The following is a 21,207-nucleotide window of genomic DNA, read 5'->3' on the forward strand; positions in this document are numbered from 1 at the left end:
TTTATAATAACATTAAAGAATAGATCAGGCATAATAAGCTTCTAATCATTCTGTATATATTTTTTTCTTCTACTGAAAATCATTTCTGTGTCAGGAATTCTGTTAACTTTTGTTATTTGTTTGTTTTAATATTTTCTATGCTGGATCTCAAATCTGCATTTTGTTCTTTACTTTCACTGTAAAAAATACGGAGAGACAGATTCTATTAAACTGAGAAAAATTGAGATATTTATCTAATGAAGGAGATTTGATTCAATGTTAGCTAAAGATATGACACAATTTCAGATGCCATTTTTGACCAAATTTGATCATAAGATGAAATTTTTCTTCTGCAGAGGTCCTAAGCCCATTATCAATTTACCATTATCCATGGAAAAGTCTAACCTCTGGTCTGGCATTCAGAGTGCTCTGCTGTTCATCACTGTCTCTCTCTTTCATTGTATCTCCTCTTATTTCTTGACACAAATCACTCCAGCAGTCAAATCTGCAAGTTATCCCCCATCCATGCCAATATCCAGGTCTTTGTTCGTTTGATTCTTCTTTGGAATTTCCTTTCTGTTTCATTCTGTTTATCCACACTTGACTAACCCCTCAAAGTCTAGCTCAAGTCCCTTCTTCATGAGGTTTGCCTATGTACATTAGCCTTAAGTAATATCTCCCTCATCCAAACGTTAAAATACCTAATGCATTTTGCTCATGTGGCACACATTTGCTACTGAACAGTATTTGCCACTTACATGAAGTTGCACTAAGGCATTAGTGAAGAAAATAAAAGAGTCCTATAACTTTTGTAATTCCAAAGAAGCTAGCAGATTTTCTTGAACACAAGAATAGTGATGATAATGAGCTACATTTATGGACTTATCATTGTATTGACTGTGGAGGAAGAGATAGAAGTGAGTTTCAATCCAATCCTCACCAGTCATTAGCTCTGAAGTTTTGATCAAGTTATTTAATATTCCTAAGGCAATATATTAAAGACTTTGTAAATGTTACCTCATTAAGGTTCAACATAACCTTGCATGACAGCTTCTACCATTAACTCAATTTAAGACTGAAGAAAGCGAAGTCTGGGTAGTTTAAGGGCTACCAGACTTACCAGAGCTAGTAAATAAAAGACGCCAGGATTTCCTGCATGACAGCTTCTATCATTAGCTCAGTTTAAGACAGAAGAAAGTGAAGTTTGGGTAGTTTAAGGGCGACCAGACTTACCAGAGCTAGTAGATAAAAGAGGCCAGGATTTTCTTGAGAGCCTGAGCTGTTGTCTTACCCAGTGAGAGGCATAAACTTACACAAAACACAACACGTTGGGTGTGTACTTGCTAGCCAAATGGATTTCAGGGTTATTGGGGGCTGACAAGAAGAGATGAATCTTCCTAATTACAGTAAGAACCAGTTACACGAGTCAAAGGACTTTCTAACATTCACAAGAGGGAACTGTCAAAGGATTACTTCTTATTTGCAGAGCAAAGCCAAAAGCCTGCTGCTCTCCCTTACATGGGGCGGCTGGGGACTCTTGGTTACATTTGCTCCCAAGTTTCCCCAAATGAGTAAGGACATGACCAGCTAGAGGAGGTCTGATGTCAGCAAGCCACAATTCCAAGGACACTTGTCTTCAGTACAACTGGGCATTTGAAGTTGAAGCTGGTTTCCAATTAACCATTCAAATGTAAAGCAGAATGTATAAAGGAAGAAAAAGGAAATATTTCAAGCACTTCTGCTTTTTAATAGGCTTGACCTTTTTAAAGTTGAGTTTTGTGACAGGCTATGCTGCAAGAAAACCTGGAAGAAATAAAACTGCAAGGTTCTAAAAATATGAAGTACAAATTGTAATTTTAAAAAAGCGTAAGCCACAATTCCGCTCAGATGTCCTAAGTACAAATACCTCTTAATTACCACCCCAAGGCTCTCTAAGCCACGCAAATAGACACAAATAGACAGTTGTTATCTGCTGTCTTTCCCTCTCTTCACCAAGTCCTCTTCTCCTGGCTGCACTATCAGATCTATTTTGTCATAACTTCACTCAAGGATTAAGCTGATAGTCATTGGTTACATTCCTCCAGGCTAAAGCTAACACTCTCTTCTAAGTGCTTATACATGCAGATGTTTCATTTCCATTAAGGGTCAAAGGTCACCCAGTGAGTTCTAGAGGCCAATCAAAAATTAGGAAGACCTGTTTTATAGGCTATAGCTTTTCAGAAAACTATAGCAATTGTAAGATCTTGCCTAAGTCACAACTGTTCTTGAGCTCAGTTCTCTCATTTAGGAAATAAAAATTTTCCAGATTACAGCCAAACATGAAACTCTCATTCTATGCCTGTGAACCTACCTACCTTGCATAGCTTCCATATCTGTAATCTTTTCCTTCTCTTTCTAACATCAATTTGTGGTTTTTTTTCTGGTTATTAGGCACTACCCTCCCCTAAGGGTATCTTTTTCTTCTCTTCCACTATTTCCAACCCTATTTATTTTCTCTCTGCATTCACTCATTCATGGGATATCAAGTGCCAGTTGTTTGAGACTGAGCACCAAATTTATATCTCCAATTACCACCATCATGTAATATCATTTTTTTTCCAGGTAATTTGTATTAGCCAGAGAGATCATAGGTCCTTACCGTAAGGTATTTTCACATACCTAAGTTCCAGAGTTTCTCAATCTTGGAGTCAATTTATACTCCTTCAAAACCGCTTTAGTTAAGTCACAGCTAAATCTTATTCTCTCTACAAGCTTTGATATTTGAAATCACCTGCACCTCATAATTCAACTATTGGGTCTCAGACCTTAGACCAATTACATCAATAGAGCCGTTGGCTCAAGGAAATATTTTCCCCATAAACATAAGGCTATAACTTAATGCACAACAGAACAATTTGTTTCAAGAAAAAACAAATTGTTTTGTACCAGATATGAAAGTTTGATATCCAGTAGGATAACCAGTCCCTATGTCTGTCAGCCTTTGGAGGAAGCACTGGGCAAGGAAAGATCTGAAAGTGGAGTCAGAAGTCAAACTGTGAAAGGTGAGTTGTAGAGAAGTTCATAGGAAGCTGCTGCCTCTATGGGTCTTCAGCCAGTGGTCTGGTGAGTAAGGACATGACCTGCTAAAGGAGGCTAGCAGGCTGCTAGAGCAGCCTGAGGCTACTGCTGTCAACAAAATCAGCACTTGGGTAGAGGTTGGGCATGGAGAGGAGGAGAATGAGGAGAAGCTGAAATCTCTTATCACCTGTGTGTCTGTAGTGTCACCACATCTAATGATAGAGACCTTCAGGGAGGAGCCACATCACTTCCACTTTCCAAATCTCATGCAAATTTTCCTTTTAGTCAATGTAATCCAGAACCATACAAAGAAGGGGACTAGAGGAGCAAAACAGGTTGAGTCTATTAAAACAAGAGAAGTGAAGGTAGGTGGCCTGAAAACAAAGAGCGGTGGATTAAAGATGGTTGTAAATTCTCAATTGCTTCTCCATCAGTAGGCAGAGGCTCTGTCTCCTCCCCTTGAATCTTGGTTGGGTTTTGAGACACTCTTTGGTTTACAGAAGTGAAGCTATGCCTGTTCTTGGCCTATCCTTTAAGAGACCTTGCAGGGAGTCTAATTGATTGGACCCTCAGTTGCTCTCCTCCTGGATCCACCCCTGGGTCAGTGGTGAAGCCATACTTTACTCCAGGTTCTCCTATCTAATGGTCAAGCACGGCAGGAGCACTAATGTAGACCCATTGCTGCAATGCTTTAACTTATGATTTTGGCTTGAGTGTTTCTTATTGGCATAAGAGAAATATTGTCAGAAATGTGCTACAATCTGAAATTCCTTTTACTTGACCTTCCTTCCTTTCCTCTCCTTCACAAGTGGAAGACCTTCCATGGCTTCCTTTCTGTTTATCCTTCACAGACATTTCTCTTAAGAAATATCTTGCACATCTAACCCCATCTTGCTATCTGCTTCTTGGGAGACCTTAGTTAACACAACTGGTTTGTTATTAGGCAACAAATAACTGAAACAGTTGGCTGTTCTTCCACATTTGTCTAAAACAGACATATCATGCAATGAAATTCTATTCAATAAAGATATTTTTATAAAATGTTAAATCATTAAGGGTTATTCCTTTATTAACTTTATATAAATCAGAAATTAGGGAAAAATATGCTTTCTTCAAGGCAGGCATTGTTTTATTTTTAAGTATATGATGTATATTTTGAAAAAAATCACATTCTCATAAAAATGTCTCCAGAGTCACATGTTTAAAATGAGCAATTGCCAAATCCATTCTGAGTGTGTGTTTTCTGAGAGGTATAAAGCCCTGAAGAAAACAAATTGATAAGAAAATGATTGTATCCTCAAGAAGCATGTATTGCACTATGGAGAAAATGAACAGATAATTCTAATCAACAATATCATGAGGTTAACTCCTGGTTAGTCTACTTTCTTTATCTGCTCATTACTAGAATAGGCTAGTAATTAACCCCAGGAATGGCTGTGTTTGGCTAGAGTTTGCAGAAAGAGTGGTGTGTAAAAGAGACAAAGGATGGGCAAAGAGGACAAAAATAAAAACAAGAGTACTTAAAAAAAAAAAAAAACCCAAGAACAAATTACAGACTCAGTAAGAATTAGAATGGTTCATGGAAAGAAAATGGGACTTCCAAGGTAAGCCAGGTCTTTTCACACTGGCAGCCTAATTTTACTGTCAAAAATTATCAGCAAAGGAGAGAACTCTATCCTCATACAGGGAACTTGATGCTTCAGAAGTTTGAGAATCTGGAGCATCAAGGGCTCTTTACATGGCAGAGCAAGGATTCAATACTACTCTAATTTGTTCAAACGTGGTAACCTGTGGGAATTCAGAGAGTAGGAAAGGAAACGTGAAGTCACAGAAGCTACGAAGAAAGAAAACGGAGAAAAAAATTACATTGATAAGGTCATTAGAAACCTTCAAAATTACAAATTCATACAGAGTAAGAAATCCCATTTCTTTTCTTTTTTTTTAAGAAACCCCATTTTAAGGAGTATGAAATGAAGAAACTACAACAAAACTCTATAAAAAGAAAAAAGACTTTGAAATTCAAGTTATTTGTTTTAAATTTTCCATTTTCCTCCTAACTCCTAGTTAGCGAAAAGGAGAAAAATCTTTAAATTCTCCAACCAGAACTCTGGGCCACTTTTGAAAGAAAAAGGATTATTAAATCAGACAAGTTACCCCAGTGAATTGTTATAACTTAATAATAATGGCCCTTTTATTGAATGATGTTATTTGTCAGACAAGGCATTCAATATACTATCTCATTTAATCTTTCCCAAAGAATGTGGAGAAGGCACTATTTCTGCCCCATTTTTACATGAGGAATCTGCTCCACAAAGTTACAATGAAATTACTCAAATTCACACAACACATAAGTAGTGGAGCCAAACTTCAAACCCAGACAAAAGTCTTGTGTCCATATCCTTTTATTTATAATTCAACTGATGTTTTAAAATTGTATTTGCTATTTTTTTTAAGTTTTAAAATCACATGGTTCAAATTACAAATGTTAGTAATCAATGTTGAATTTTGTTATGTCCTAAAAGCATAAATAAGCAAAAATGCATATATGTGTGTTTACATAATTCCTAGTTTTTAAACACAAGCTATCAGGGTGTCTGGGTGGCTCAGTCCATTAAGTGTCCAACTCTTGGTTTTGTCGTAGGTCATCATTTCCAGCTTCATGGGTTCGAGCCCCACATTGGACCTGCTTGGGATTCTCTCTCCTTCTTTCTCTGTCCCTCCCTCACTTTGTTCTATCCCTGTCTCTCAAATTAAATAAATAAACTTTTTAAAAACTTAGAAAAGAACCCCCACAAACTATCACACAATGTAGGCTCATCTACAACATGCTTTTTGTTGTTGTTGTTTAGCTACTAATTTTCAATATCAGAAGAAACTCATTTTGTTGTTGTTTGTTTTTGTTTTTGTTTTTACTGGCTACCTCGTCTTCTTTTATATAGCTATATCATAATTTGTTAACCAGCCCACTATTGATGGGCATTTAGATTATTCTCATTCATTTACAATTACTTCCATTAATAATCTTGTATTTATTTCATTTTACATTTCTTCCAAGTTCTTCTGTCTTATTCATATCCATGTTGCTTCTCTGAGAGACCTAATTCATTCCTGGTATAACTCCAAGACATTTTTTTAAGTTAGAACATTTTGAGATATGCTAGTCTGTCCGTGTAGTATTTTCCATTATGCAGGGAGGTCTGAACATGAATTTTTACCTCAAAGCATTTGTTAAACAAATAGAACAAGTCGGAGACAATGTTATAAAAAAAAAAAAAAAAGGGAGAACAGGATTTGAAGACAATTAGGTCTTTTCTAAATAATGGCTCCTCTGTTTTAGGAAAAACTGCAAGGCTATTCTTTAGAAACTAACCTCCCACAAATGTCTATCCCAGCTAATACACTGCATGTGTTTTGCCAGCTAATTCTCTCGCCAAACATTTGCCCGATGCCTAGACATACTTTAAAGAGCTCTGGAAGCTACAATAATTAGTCCTAGAGGTTATTTTTTTTCCTCACCCATATTAATTACTTATTTGGAGATTCGATTCATAAAACCAAACAACTATCTTCAGCAAATCGATTTTATTTTGAGCTCTTTGGAAGATACTGGTTATATAAACCCACAGCAAAGTTACGAGTGATACTATTCTTATTAATAACAGGGCTTTGGAAATTTTAATGTTTCTATTTTGAAGGTATTTACTAAATTTATCTGTTCTCTGAACATTTGTTCCTTCTGGTTCCTTCTTTCTGATTATGCCAATCTCATTCCAATGCAATCTTATCTCACCCCATTAAGGAGAATAAGCTTTATTTAAAGCTCTTTAAGGGCAGATCAGTAGAGTGAAACCCTCAGATATTAAAGTCAGAAGCTTAGAGGATGTTCAATAAACGCTATTGCTGTAATGATGATAAAATGACATTTGCCCAAGATAAGTAGGAATTAAGACAGAGGAGACTTGTTTAGCCTTAGATTGCTCATCTTCTGTTAACTCCTGATGATCAGAGGTTGAACAGTCTCCCATGCTTTAGCATCAGTAAGAAAAGGTTCATGGTTATATATCTTGGTTAGAAATCTTTACCGCATACAAATGACATAATGAAAATATTTCTCATAAAGAGTAATTTATATCTAGCTTTTGTTCTCAATTGAATGATTATGAAGAAATTTATTGAGTGAAACTATAATCAAGGGGATAAAAGACCAGAAGCTCTTTCTAAAGTATAGGTGAACATAGAAAATATATCTTCCTCAAACAAGCGGTATCATTCAGTTATGATTTCATCCATTGAACATTTATTGTGAGCCTACTCTATGCCAGCTACTAGGATAGGAGCTAATGGTGAATAAGGCATGGTTCTTGTTTCTGTCAGTAGGGGACACATATATAAACAAATGAACATTATAGAATAATATAGCTACAGTAGTAGTAGTAGTAGTAATGATGATGATGATGATAATAATAAAGTTAAAATACTAACAGAATGGTCAAAAGCTTTTATCTACCAAACCTCAAAGGTTGCTGTGAGCTTCTATATTTTTTAAGTTTATTTATTTATTTTTGAGAGTAAGAGAAAGAGCAAGTGAGCATGGGGTGGTGAAGAGAAGGGGTTGGAGAGGAAGAGTGAGAAAGGGAGAGAGAGAGAATCCCAAGCAGGCTCCACACTGTCAGTGTGTATGTAGTCTGATGTGGAGGCTCAAACTCAGGAACCCCATGAGATCAAGACCTGAGCCAAAATCAAGAGTCAGAGGCTTAGCCAACTGAGCCACTAAGGCACCCTAGTTGCTGTTAGCTTCTAGAGCATGAATTAGAAGCATTTGAAATGGAGTCAGAGACATGATCAGTGATGTCTATTGGATGGAGAAGGTCAGCTTTCACGTTGTCTATTTGCTTTCTCTACTGTGCTGTGTAGCGTAGAACAGTAGTACGCTAGGGTGCCTGGGTGGCTCAGCGGGTTAAGGATCAGACTCTTGATTCAGCTCAGGTCATGATCCTGGAGTCCTGGGATCAAACCTCAGGTCAGGCTCTATGCTGAGTGGGGAGCCTGCTTAAGATTCTCTCCATCCCTATGCCCTTCTCCTTTACTTATGTGCTCTCTCTCTCCTAAAATAAGAAGTATATATATATATAATATATATATATAAATATATAAAATTATAAAAGTTATAAAATAGCTGCACTGTTACATTCAGGACTCCCTATAACTAGAAAGTGGGTTGGAAGAGAAGCCAGGAGGGTGACGGGCTAGTGTTCAACAGGAGACAATCATCAGTCCCATTTCATCTAAGCTGAGGAGCTGGAACATAATCCCCTGGGCCAGTGTTCCTGGGAACTGTAATCCACAAATCACTTGTATCAGAATTTTCCAAGATGCTTGTTAAGGATATCGGTTGAGAATCTTCATTTTGTACAAGTTCTCTAGGTGATTAAAAGTTGGGAAACCATTATAGCATGAGGATCTGACTTTTCTGGGAATTTTCATGCTGAGTAGTTAACTCATATGTTCACAAGTATTTCTCACACTAGAGCAGGCCAGAATCGTGTGCACCATCAGCATCTGTATCCACAGCCTTTCTGAATTCCCTTCATGGGCCAAACTACAGCAGCACTCCAGCTCTTTAATTTTATTTAGTAAGAACCTTCCATGTAGTGAGCAGATTATAACACTAGAATTTAATTGAAATTGGAAGTATGCACCCAGTTTAATCCAAGCATGTTTTAGTAGATTGGAGGAAAATAACAGATTTCATACTGGTCAGCAACATATTTTCAGCTGTGCCGATAAAAAGCTTTAGCAAGGGGCAGGCTGGGGGGCACCTGGATGGCTCAGTTGGTTGACCATCAACTCTTGATTTCAGCTCAGGCCGTGATTTCACAGTTCGTAAGTTTGAGCCCGATGTTGGGCTTTGTGCTGAAGCTATGGATTCTGGTTGGGATTCTCTCTGGCCCTCCATGTTCTCTCTCTCAAAATAAATCAATGAATTGGGGAAAAAAAAAAAACAACAACGAAGCTTTAGCAAGGGAATAACTTGCTGTCATTAAGATAGTCCAGGTCATGGGTAGGTTTGCAAGAGTTGCCTACTTTCAGCTATAGACTTCTCCTGGTTGATTACAAAAGAAAAACAAAACAAAACAAAACAAAACAACAAAGAAAAAAACTACTGCTACTTAATGGAGCACCCTACTTCATTAAGTGAACTCTTTCTAATAGGTAAGTAACCCACAAGTAATTGAGACTTGTTCCCTATTTACATGTGTATATAGTATACACTCCAGTAGTTGTTTGTTTATTTCCTTAAATGCAGGTCTGTAAAATACAATCAGAGATTTTGGATAGAAATAAGAAGATCCTGAGAGTTGGGATGTGATTACTTTATAAAAATCTTTACCATGCTTGTTACTATTTTATGTACGTGTTATACTCACTACATGGCATTTATCAACACTGATTCATTCATTCACTTATTTATTCAAAGGATATTTATTGCCACAATGCTAGATATTGGGGACAATACCTAACATAAAGACTCTCCTATGGACTCATGACTATGAATACAGTTTCAACTATAATAAATGCTTTGAAGCAAAGTCACATACACCGTGGGCCTATCAAATAGGAGAAAAAGAGCACATATTTAGGTTGAGGAAATAAAAACCTTAGAGAGTGACCCTTACTATTAAGCTCTGAACTAAGAGTAGCAATTATGAATTGGGAGTGTGGGAATAGATTCTGGGTAAAGAGAATTTTTATTTTCAGGCCAGGAGGATGACAATTTAGGGAACATAAAATGTGGAGGGGCAAGTGAAGAGCGCTTATAATGAGGTGTTATGTCGGGGCTGGCAATGCCTTTTAGCCGTGTAAAGTATTTATATCTTTGATTCAAGCACTTCATAAGATCAGCTAACACTTATTAAGTGTATACTAAGCATTAGGTTGTGTGTTTATTTTACATGACTGGCTATAGGATACCGCTGTGGTGTTGCCCAGAAAACCACCCTCCTTTCAGGACGGAAATGCTCATTCCCCAGCTGCTGGGAGTGTTGCCTGTTGAGGCTCAACCCAGTCTGCCCCCAAAGTTCCTCTGACCATAACAGCTGCCTCCTCTAAGATTATGTCCATTCTCTGGGGCAACCCTCATCCCCTACTGGTTAACCCACACTGGTTAATGCAGGTAAAGGCCTCTCCTCTTCACTCTTGCAAAGTGAAAACATATTTATGAGAATTAAGTATGCATTGTTATATTAAACCTTTCACTGAATGAGTTCATAACAGTCATTTGGGCTACTGACATATCACGGTAAGCATTACCTGAGAAACAGAATATGTAACATCATGTCAACAGGTATACTGCTTTGATTCCGCATATAAAATAAAAAGTGTATAATATCAATAAAATAATAATCAGATAATTAAATAAAATGGCTTTTAACATAAGTGGTCAAATATGTTGAAGGAGGCAAGCAGATTTGTTGAGATGGCTTTATGCATCAGTAAACCACTCATAAAATGCCAAATTAAAAAGATGTTTTTCTATTCTTATCTATTCTACATCTTTGCATTATTTGATACTGTAGAGTCATTATGAGTTCTGGTTTCCACTCAACTTTTTCTGACCATTCCTTTCGTGTCTCTCTTCAGGGCTCCTCTCCCTGAGCCCACCCTGCAAGTGTAAGTAGTCACACAACTCAAGACATGCATCTACTCCTACCACTCATTTTACTGTATTATGACTCTGACTATTCTCAGAATTTTACCCATTTATATAATGTAACTACTTCATAAAAAATGAAACGAGATTTTTTAAATCTCTTTTTTAATTCCCAACTTATTCCTCTGGCTTAATATCTCTATCTTCAGGTATTTGCTATACAGTTTCAAAGCTGGGTACAAAAACACAAAACAAACCAAAGCAAAAATCCTAAACAGAAATCTTAGTTTCTTCCCCCAAGGTTGTTTCTTCTTTCCTCTTACTTATTGTAACTTATGGCTAAATGTATTAATGGCCTGTGAATTTTCCCTCTTAAATATTTCTAAAATGAGTCCACTATTTCAGATACAGGCTCCCCCCTGGCAAAACAAACAAACAAACAAAAAAAACCCCACAGGTTTTCTTTACCTCTTACTTTTGCCTCTGACCTTAACGTCCTCAAATTCATCTTTCATTCTATTACCAGAGTGATCCATAGAAAATCCAAATTCAATGTGTCATTTCCCAGCTAAGAATCTTTCAGTGCTTTCTTATTTTCTATATATAAATTCCCAAATCCTTAGGCTGACACATAAATTTCTGAATATATGGCTCCTGATTATCCCTGTAGTACTAGATCTTATCTTCATTTCAATGATTCATGGAGCATTCGGTATGGTATTTAGTAGCACACAAAACATATTCAGAAGTGAATTACTAAATGAATACTAGAAATATTTTAATAGATTATCATGGATGACTGGACAAAAAGACCTATAGGCAACAATAAATGATTGCATACCAGCATTGCCAATAGCTAAGCAAGAGTGTTGGGTAATAAAACAGCTGATATGGCAATCTGAACACATGTTCAGATTTGCACCAACAAAATAATTAATTTGTGTACTGATTGGTATCTGTCTGCTCTAGGACTAGAAACAAATGAAACCTCCTAAGAACAATCGGATAAAATATTTTGAAAATGAGGTATTCCATAACACTATTCCTATTTTAAGTAGTTAGTCCTTACCTGTTCTGAATTGGAGGCCCCTTCTACAGCAACTAAATGAATGCTAAAGGCACTTTCAGAAGAAAAGTACATATGAACCTACATTCACAAATGTTTACATAAAATTCCAGTGCATTTATTGAGCTTGGTTTAAATATCCCTGCCTATAATCAATCTTTACTGCTAATTAATTTTTTCCTATTGTTTGGTTAGGTAAGGTTTAAAAGTTATATCCAAAAAAAATTTCAATAGTACTATATATGCTATTAGGATAGATGATAAAACTCTACTAGAGTAGATGATAAATTCTTGGTTTAAGAATAATAGGTCAACTAAAAATCAGTCTTATTATTAATAAAGATTTCTATTTTTAAATTAAGATGTGTATCCATATACTAACAGTCTCAGAGAAGCATGGTGCTCAGAAGTAGATGTAGGCATGATATAGGTCCATCAGTACAGAAATAATTGTGAAAGGCAAAAAGCATGGATTTTCATGTTTAATCTAAAAAATCCAGATGGTTGTCTCATACATATGTTAATTTTTAAAATGAATTTTTCTGGACTTTCAGTCTTACTTCTCCCTTTGAATTTAGAACACACACAGAAGCAAAAATACAACAATGCTTCAGCATTACTCAAAGCATTTAATTAGTTAAAGAATAAACATTGTCATTCCCTTTTTCAGCCCCATAGGCAAAGATTGCATTATTTAAGGAAAAGAGAATGAAGAGCTGAGCAATAAGTGAGTGATTCAAAGCTGTATAAATACCCCTCCTGGAGTATTCAGTCAGACTCTTACCCTTCATCAAGCTCAGGATTGAGAGTCAGAATTATATGGACAATTTCCCCATCTTGCCACTTTGCCATCTGTCCTAAAGTAATCATTATTTTTCTACAACAATTGCACTGTGAAGTCTTCATTAAGGAAAAAACCACTACTTGGAACAACTGGGCTGGCATTGACGCTGTTGGCCCAGCAAAGTACATTATTCACAAAATCCACATGCTCCACATATGTTGGTTCCATTGCAGTCAAAACTGAAAGCCTCTAGTTTTACCCTGATTGAGAGCTGAAAATTAACGCCTAGTAAATGAGGTACATCAAGCCAAATTTCAATTTTAGGTAAGGAGTAAAAGTCAAGACCTTTTGAAGTCTTCTTAATTGTGGGCAGCAACTGGATAAATTAGATACTTTCACTTTATGGATGTGTTCATTGACCACAGTTCTGTTTAAAACCTCCCATTTGATTTTTATTCTTTTCCTTTGTACTCGGCTGTCAGCAATTACAGATGCCTGTTGAAATAGCTCACAACCACTGAAATGAGTGAGAGATTTTGTGTGTTTGACAATCCAATAATGTCATGCCCTACTAACTCTCCCTAAGAATTGAAAAAATTTTAAATGATATGTGTGCTAGATAAAAATACCAGATCAGTGTTCTCTTTATTCCTTTGTTCAATAGCATGCAATCAATACCTTCACTAGCATATATGATCAGACTGAAGAGCCTAGGAATAAAAGGGATGTTTAAGCAATTGGGAGATGGTTGTAGTTATATATTGTTATATAATAACAGAATCAAAATAGTAGATTTCATCAAGCTACTTTTGTCTTTTTTTTCCGGTGTATCATTCATTTCTTTTGCTTATGTTCTTTTTGCTTCTGTTTGGCAATTAGTGAAAGCAAAACACATATGACAAAGGTTATTTCGTATACATAAAATTGTCTATACATTTTTTTTTCTTAAAACATTTAAAATATTTAATCATGAATCTTCATGCTCCTAATGGCTAACAGAAATATCTGGGATATTTTTGGCAGACTCAAAACCAAAGAACACCAGGTCAGCAGGGGAGAAATGGCAAGTTGATACATGTCACATTTGTACTACTTTATCATTTACAAATCCCTTTTTTGTCTATGTAGAAAGATAGGGTGTTCTAAATCCATGTAATATTTTAATAGTATAAAGAATTAGAAAGAAAGTTTTCAACTATGTATTTGTAGGCAAAGTGGAAATCTACTTCTGTCAAAGAAAAGTAGTTAGGGATTTAATAAGAATAATCCACCAAGTTATTATCTTATTAATAACCATTGTCCTCCCCAGAAATGGAAGCAAAAACCAACACTTTCTCTAATAACCATGCTTTGCCAAGCTTAAATCTAAAATGTTGTCAAATGTAGGTAAAATATATTTTGTATCCATTAAGATGGCTCTTACAAAAACATAGAAATTAAGCATTGGTAAAGATGTAGAGAAATTGGAACCCTAGTGCACTGGTATTGTGAATGTAAAATGAGGCATCTACTTTGGAAAATATTACAACAGCTTAAAAAGAATTTAAATAGAGTTACAATATAATCCAGTAATTCCACTTCTGGGAATATATTCAAATTATAGCCATGTTTATAGCAGCTATTCATAATAGCTGAAAGTTGGAAGCAACACAAGTGTCCATTGACAGATGAGTAGATGAACAAAACGTGGTGTATACATACAATGGAATATTATTCAGCCTCAAAAAGGAAGGAAATTCTGACAAATGCTATGACACAGATGAGCCTTGAAGACACTTATGTTAAGTGAAATTAACCAGTCACAAAAGCACAAATAATATGTGATTCCACTTGTATGAGGTATCTAAAGTAGTCACATTCACAGAAACTGAAAATAGAATGATAGTGTCCAGGGAATGAAGGGAGGGGGGAAGGAGTATTAGTTTTTAATACGTATAGGATTTCAGGGGTGCCTGAGTGTCTCAGTCAGTTAATCCAGTCTAAGTCTTGATTTTGGCTCAGGTCATAACCCCAGTGCTGTGGGATTGAGCCTTGTATCAGTCTCATGCTGAGCGTTGAGCCTGCTTGGGATTCTCTCTCTCTCCCTCTCTTTCTGCCCCTCTCCTACTTGCTCTGTCTCTAAATTAATCAATCAATTAATTAATTAAAATAAATAAATAAAGCAGTACTAAGCAACTTGAATAGTGTTTTAATTACTTGTATTTCTTAGTTTTCATTAGTGTAGGCAATTAGCTAACTTTCTCCAGCATGAATAAAGTCAATAAACAATTCTGTTACATTTAGTATTTTTAAACCAAAGGATTAGTTCATACGCCAAACCTTTAAAATACGTTACAATAATTATCATTGTCTTTAAGACCAAATGCCACCAGGATGGTTTTAATTTTTTAAATTCCTATTATTTACATCATACTCACATTTTTTCAAGGATTTCTTTGTGCTAAATTTGAAAAGATAATTCATTCCCAACACACTCCCATTTCTAATAATGTCCCTTGTTTCTTTACAATATCTCACTACAGACTGTCAAGACACTGATGTCATTTTGCCACACAGGCTAGCCCTTCTACCCAGACATCTCTCTGTGTTCTAGATCTTTGGTTCTTTTTTTTCAAATTCTAATGTAAACATAACTTTTCTGTGTCTCATTTTCTTAAAACCATGTTTTAGTGAAAACTAGCTAATCTGATTAACTCAAATGAGTTCATAAGACTCCATGGTACAATGTTATCCATGTTTGGTAAAAACTAACCCAAGCCTCGAACAATTAATCTAAAGAAATTTATACTGTGTTTGGGATTTCAGACATTAATTTTGGACTTAAAGAAGGAATATTTTTCTTCAGTTGGCTGGTTGTTAGTATCCCTTAATGCTTTGCTACTCAATGTGTAGACCTCAGACTTTCAGATCCCTCCGTAGACCTAATCAATAATAATCTGAATTCTGGGGCACCTGGGTGGCTCAGTTGGTTAAGTGTCCGACTTTGTCTCAGGTCATGATCTTTTTTTTTTTTTTTTTAAATGTTTTATTTATTTCTGAGAGAGAGACAGCATGAGAAGGGGAGGGTCAGAGAGAGAGGGAGACACAGAATCTGAAACAGGCTCTGAGCTAGCTGTCAGCACAGAGCCCGACGCGGGGCCCGAACCCACAAACCGTGAGATCATGACCTGTATCTCAGGTCATGATCTTGCAGCTCATGAATTCCAGCCCCGAGTTGGGCTCTGTGCTGACAGCTCAGAGCCTGGAGCCTGCTTTGAATTCTGTGTCTCCCTCTCTCTCTCTGCCCCTTCCTGTCTTATGCTCTGTCTCTCTCTCAAATACAAATAAACATTTAAAAATTTTTTAAAAAATAATACTCTGAAATTTAACAAGATTCCTAGGGATTTATGTGAACATTAAGATATTTGGTAAGCATACTTTAGGCCCTTATACTAATACTTAAATAATAATATTGTATATAAATACTAAGATCTAATATTTTGAGTGTGTTTACGTGCAGGCACCGTGATAAGTACTTTGTATATCTTACTTACTTAACCCTCACAATACCTCTATAAGGTCGGTACCGCCATTCTTGCAACTTTACAGATTGGGTGCAGAACTTGAGAACTTCCATAGTTTGTTTCAATTCACAGAGCTCTTACTTGAAAGAGTTGTGAATTAAACTCAACCCCACGGAACGCCTAACCATGGGAACTCAACCATCTTTTCTATATGCAGAAGGGCTTATGCCACTGCACAAAACATGGAAGTGGTAAGAAAATTACCGTGGGATCACTATCCCTAGTAGTACCGGTGGTGGCATTTTCAGGTGGAAATTGCCTAGAACAGTATTTTATCCATCCAGGTTGAGTGAACAAGGCTCCAAAGCTCATGAATCTAACAAGAAATGATAAGCATGCAGGACCTTCTCTGTTCTACTTTTCCCTTTTTCTCCAGAGTCAGTTTAGCACCATTATTAGCCATGCAAAATCTATTTCTGGAGAGCTGACCATGCCCTGTTTCCACATTCTATGTTACCATCTTGGGAGATTTAAAATCAAAGTTTCAGATTAGAAATTTCCAAGTATATCAGAAAGTAATTCTACTTGTTTTATCAAAGAAGCTGTACTAGGAAAATGTTTGACTTGGATAGGAATGGCAGCTTTTCAGACAAAGACTAACTGGGGAAGCATACAGAAATGATGGTATGAAATGGAAAATAGTGGGACTCCAAAATTAGTTTTTTTCTAAAAAATTTCTTAGTGTTTTATTTATTTCTGAGAGAGAGAGACAGCGTGAGCAGGGGAGGGTCAGAGAGAGGGGAAGATACAGAATCCGAAGCAGGCTCTAGGCTCTGAGCTAGCTGTTAGCATAGAGCCCAACGTGGGGCTCGAACCCACGAACCGTGAGATCGTGACCTGAGCTGAAGTTGGACGCTTAACTGACTGAGCCACCCAGGCGCCCCAAAATTCATTTGTTTTTAATATGAAAACTCTTCTTTTGACATAAAACTAATATAGGATTATTTAAATAATATAGAAGTGCTAAAAGCAGAAATTGAAACCACGCCCAACCTTGTCCTTACAATTATACTTTCCAGAAACAACCATTGTTAAGTTAGATGACAAGTCCTTACAGGGCCACCTATCTCCCTATCACTTCTATAATTGTATAAAGTTTATTTATTTATTTTTGACAGAAAGTGACACAGAGCACACAAGCAGGGGAGGGGCAAAGAGAGGAGAGAGAGAATCTCAAGCAGGTTCTGCACTACCAGCACAGACCTGGATGCAGGGCTCAAACTCAAGGACCAATAAGATTGTGATCTGAGTCGAAACCAAGAGTCAGACGCTTAATTGACTGAGCCACCCAGGCACCCCACTTAATATAATTTTAATTTTCAAAAATTGAGATTATACAGAGCATGTTATTTTGTACCATGCACTCTTCTACTAGTAATAAATTATACACATGTCTTAGTGTCGGGATATGTAGATCTATGCCATTACTTTAGTGGCTGCAGGTACTCCATTGTATGGAGCCATATTATAAAAAAACAAATCTCTATGGATAAATATTGATTTTGTGTCATTTTATTTTGTCAATACTGTGTGACAGAAAGTATCCTGAATCCATATCACTGCATACTTATATGCTAATGTGAATATCTTTAAGGATAGCTTACTTAGTATACATTTAAGGATAAACTTGATCTACATTGCCGAATTACTCCTTTTTACTTTTATTTTTATAAGTTTCTGTTTAAATTCCAGTTAGTTAACATACAGTGTAATATTAGCTTCAGGTGTAGAATTTAGTGATTAAATACTTATATACAACACCCAGTGCTCATCACAACAAGTGCCCTCCTTAGTACTCAATAACCTATTTTACTCATGCCCCACCTCACCCCAGCTCCCCTCTGGTAACCATCAGTTTGTACTCCATAGTCAAGAATCTGTTTCCTGGTTTTCCTCCCATCCTCCAGTCCTCTGTGTTCATTTATTTTGTTTCTTAAATTCCCATATGAGAGAAATCATATGCATTTGTCTTTTTCTGACTTATTTTGCTTAGCATAAGACTCTCTACCTCCATCTATATCATTGCAATGGGAAGATTTCATTCTTTTTTATGGCTGAGTAATATTCCAGTGTGTGTGTGTGTGTGTGTGTGTGTGTGTGTGTATGACAACTTTTAAAATGTTTATTTATTTTGAGAAAGAGAGAGACACAGAGTGTGAGCACACAGGTAGGGAAGGGGCAGAGAGAGAGGGAGACAGAATTCCAAGTGGGCTCCACACTGCCAGCACAGAGCCCAACATGGGGCTCTCATGAACCATGAGATCATGACCTGAGCTGAAATCAAGAGTCAGACACATAACCAATGATCCACTCAGATACTTAACCAACTAAGCCACCCAGGTGCCCCTATACCACATCTTCTTTATCCATTCATTAGTCAATGGATATTTGGGGTCTTTCCATGATTCGGATATGGCTAATAATGCTGTTATAAACATCAGTGTGCATGTATGATTTCAAATTAATATTTTTGTATCCTTTGGATAAACACCTACTAGTGCAACTGCTAGGTTGTGAGATAGTTCTATTTGGAGAAGACTCCATACTGTTTTCCACAGTGGCTGCAACAGTTTGCATTTCCAGGAACAGTTTAAGAGAGTTCCCCTTTCACTGCATCCTCCCCAACATCTGTTGTTTACTGTGATGTTAATTTTAGCTATTCTGGCTGGTGTGAGGTGATATCTCATTGTAGTTTTGATTTGTATTTCCCCAGTGGATGATGAGTGATGTTGAGTATCTTTTCAAGTGTCTGTTGGCCATCTGTGTATCTTTAAAAAAAAAAAAAAAGTCTATTCATTTCTTAAGTGGATTATTTGTTTCTTGGATGTTGTATTTGATAAGTTCTTAATATATTTTGTTACTAATCCTTTATCAGACATGTCATTTGCAAATATCTTCTCCCATTCTGAAGGGTTCCTATTACATTAGGAAGTTATGATTTCCTAATTTGCTCTCCATAAGCAGGGCAGCTCCCTCAGGGCTCTATTTCAGACAAGCCCACCAACCTTTAAAACTCCAGACTTTAAGCTCCACTGGTTGCAAGAACTCACAAAAATCAGCCCTCTCATTTTCTGAGTCAATGGCTTTGGGGAAGTGTTCTCCTTGTGCACTCCCCTATGTGCCTCTTCTCTCTGTCTGTGTCTTTGTCCCTCTCTGTCTCTCTCTCTCTCTCTCTCTCTCCCTCCATCCCTCCACTTCTGCATGACCTTGGCTCTCCCCGCCACCCCCGCCACAGCACCTGCAATCCAATCCATTTCTCTTTTAAACCATGATCTGCACTTTCTATCTTCAATGAGACTTCTCTCTCTTTAGTTGTGGAGTTTGTTCTGTCAGTCTTCAGGTTGATTTTTGGGGTGTTTAAGAAGATTCAACAGTTATCTAGCTGTGTTGGAGCAAAGACCCCTAATCTGCCACCCTTTTAGCTTTCCCCCCAAACTGCTCTTTTTAAAAAAGCAACATCAGTTGACACTCCCATCAACAAAGTAAGAGCCTTCATATTGGTTACCTCAGACTTTTAAAAATTCTATCCATATGGCAGCTGAAAAGTTATATCTTATTGGTATTTTTATTTTTACTTATTTGATTATTAGCACAATTGAATGTTTTCATATACTTACTGACCTCTCTTGTTTCAATTTTTATAATTTGCTAATATAATTATTTTGCCTATTTTACAGGTGAATGTTCATATTATTATCTGTAGGATTTATTATGTATTATGGGTGTTAATGCTTTCCAAAGTTATATACTTTTCCTAGATTGTAATTTAACAGTAATAGTATCTCTTATACAAATACTTCCAATTTTAGGAAATAAAATCTGTAATTTTTTGTTACATTATCTTAAAACTCGAGTTACCATATGCTCTAATCCATTTTCATTTCCGGAAAATATCTTACATGTTTGTCAACCAAAAATTACAACTTAATACATTAAAGCTCAATGGCTTCATGTAATGTTTGGCCATTGTGAAAAGAGCTGGAAAAGTATTTATTTCATTCTGTCCATTCTTTACTGATTTTTAGGTCATATTGGTGATAACTTCCTAAATTACTTGTGTTGGCAGTCATTTTGGACTGAAAGTCTCAGCCTAAACTTATTAAGATCTTAGAGAGTTTAAAGTAAATAAATAAATGCAATTGGCCCACAGATTTCTAACTTGGAGTTCACACTTTTCCTGCATTGCACTGTGAACTCTAATAATGTGATAGATTACTAGTAAAGAAGGTTATTCTTTCAAATAGAGAAAGAATTGGAGATTCTTTCAAATTGGAGATTCAGGAAGATTCTATGTAGCTTTTGTGAGAAGAAAAGAGGAACCATGCCAGGCAAGTCAGTCAGATCTATGATGATAATTAGTGGAGGGGCAGATATCATGATCCTCTTGTCTATTCATAAATAGAACAGAATCCAAGGCCAAACTAGATTCAAAGAATCTTGAAATATTTGTGAAGACACCTCATTTGCTATTTATTTCCCAAATCTCTTGCTACCAATAATTATTTAAATTACCTAAATTTAGACAACTCTCAGAGACAGAAATGTTTCAAGATAGTAGAAATTACAGTTTATCATGACAATATGTTAATAAAAACTAAAATGCACAGAGTTTTAGAAACAAAATATCTCTCCAGTGATGCTGGAGCATAAAAGATACCCAAGATATACATCTGAAGACAGGGAGGATGGCTGAGTAGAGAATGGAGAGCAGATGCTCCCTGGTGCTCTCTGTGTTAGGAAAGGTCGGCTTCAGGGAAAAAAATAACAGGAACGATTCCCATCAGAAAAAGGCTTAAGACTTGTGGACTGCCTACTCCTCCCCCAGAAGACCATCAGAGTAATCTGTGATCAAGCAAGCAAACTTTATATTAAAGTTACTTCAGAAAGAGTTAACTATATCTTGACATTTTTAATACTATCTCAGAAGACTAAGATCAGATAAAGATATTTATAGAGTTTTAGGTTTCGTCTCAGTGGTTTAATTCAGGTTTAATTAAACTTTTGCTTGATAAGTTAGCTGTTTGCTCAGGTAATGGAATTATTTGCCTAAACAAATGGATCTTCAAAAATTTCCTGAAGTTATTTATTATTTTACAGCATTGTTGTC

This window comes from Crocuta crocuta, unplaced genomic scaffold (genome assembly GCF_008692635.1).
Source record: "Crocuta crocuta isolate KB4526 unplaced genomic scaffold, BGI_CrCroc_1.0 scaffold154, whole genome shotgun sequence".
Taxonomy (NCBI): domain Eukaryota; kingdom Metazoa; phylum Chordata; class Mammalia; order Carnivora; family Hyaenidae; genus Crocuta; species Crocuta crocuta.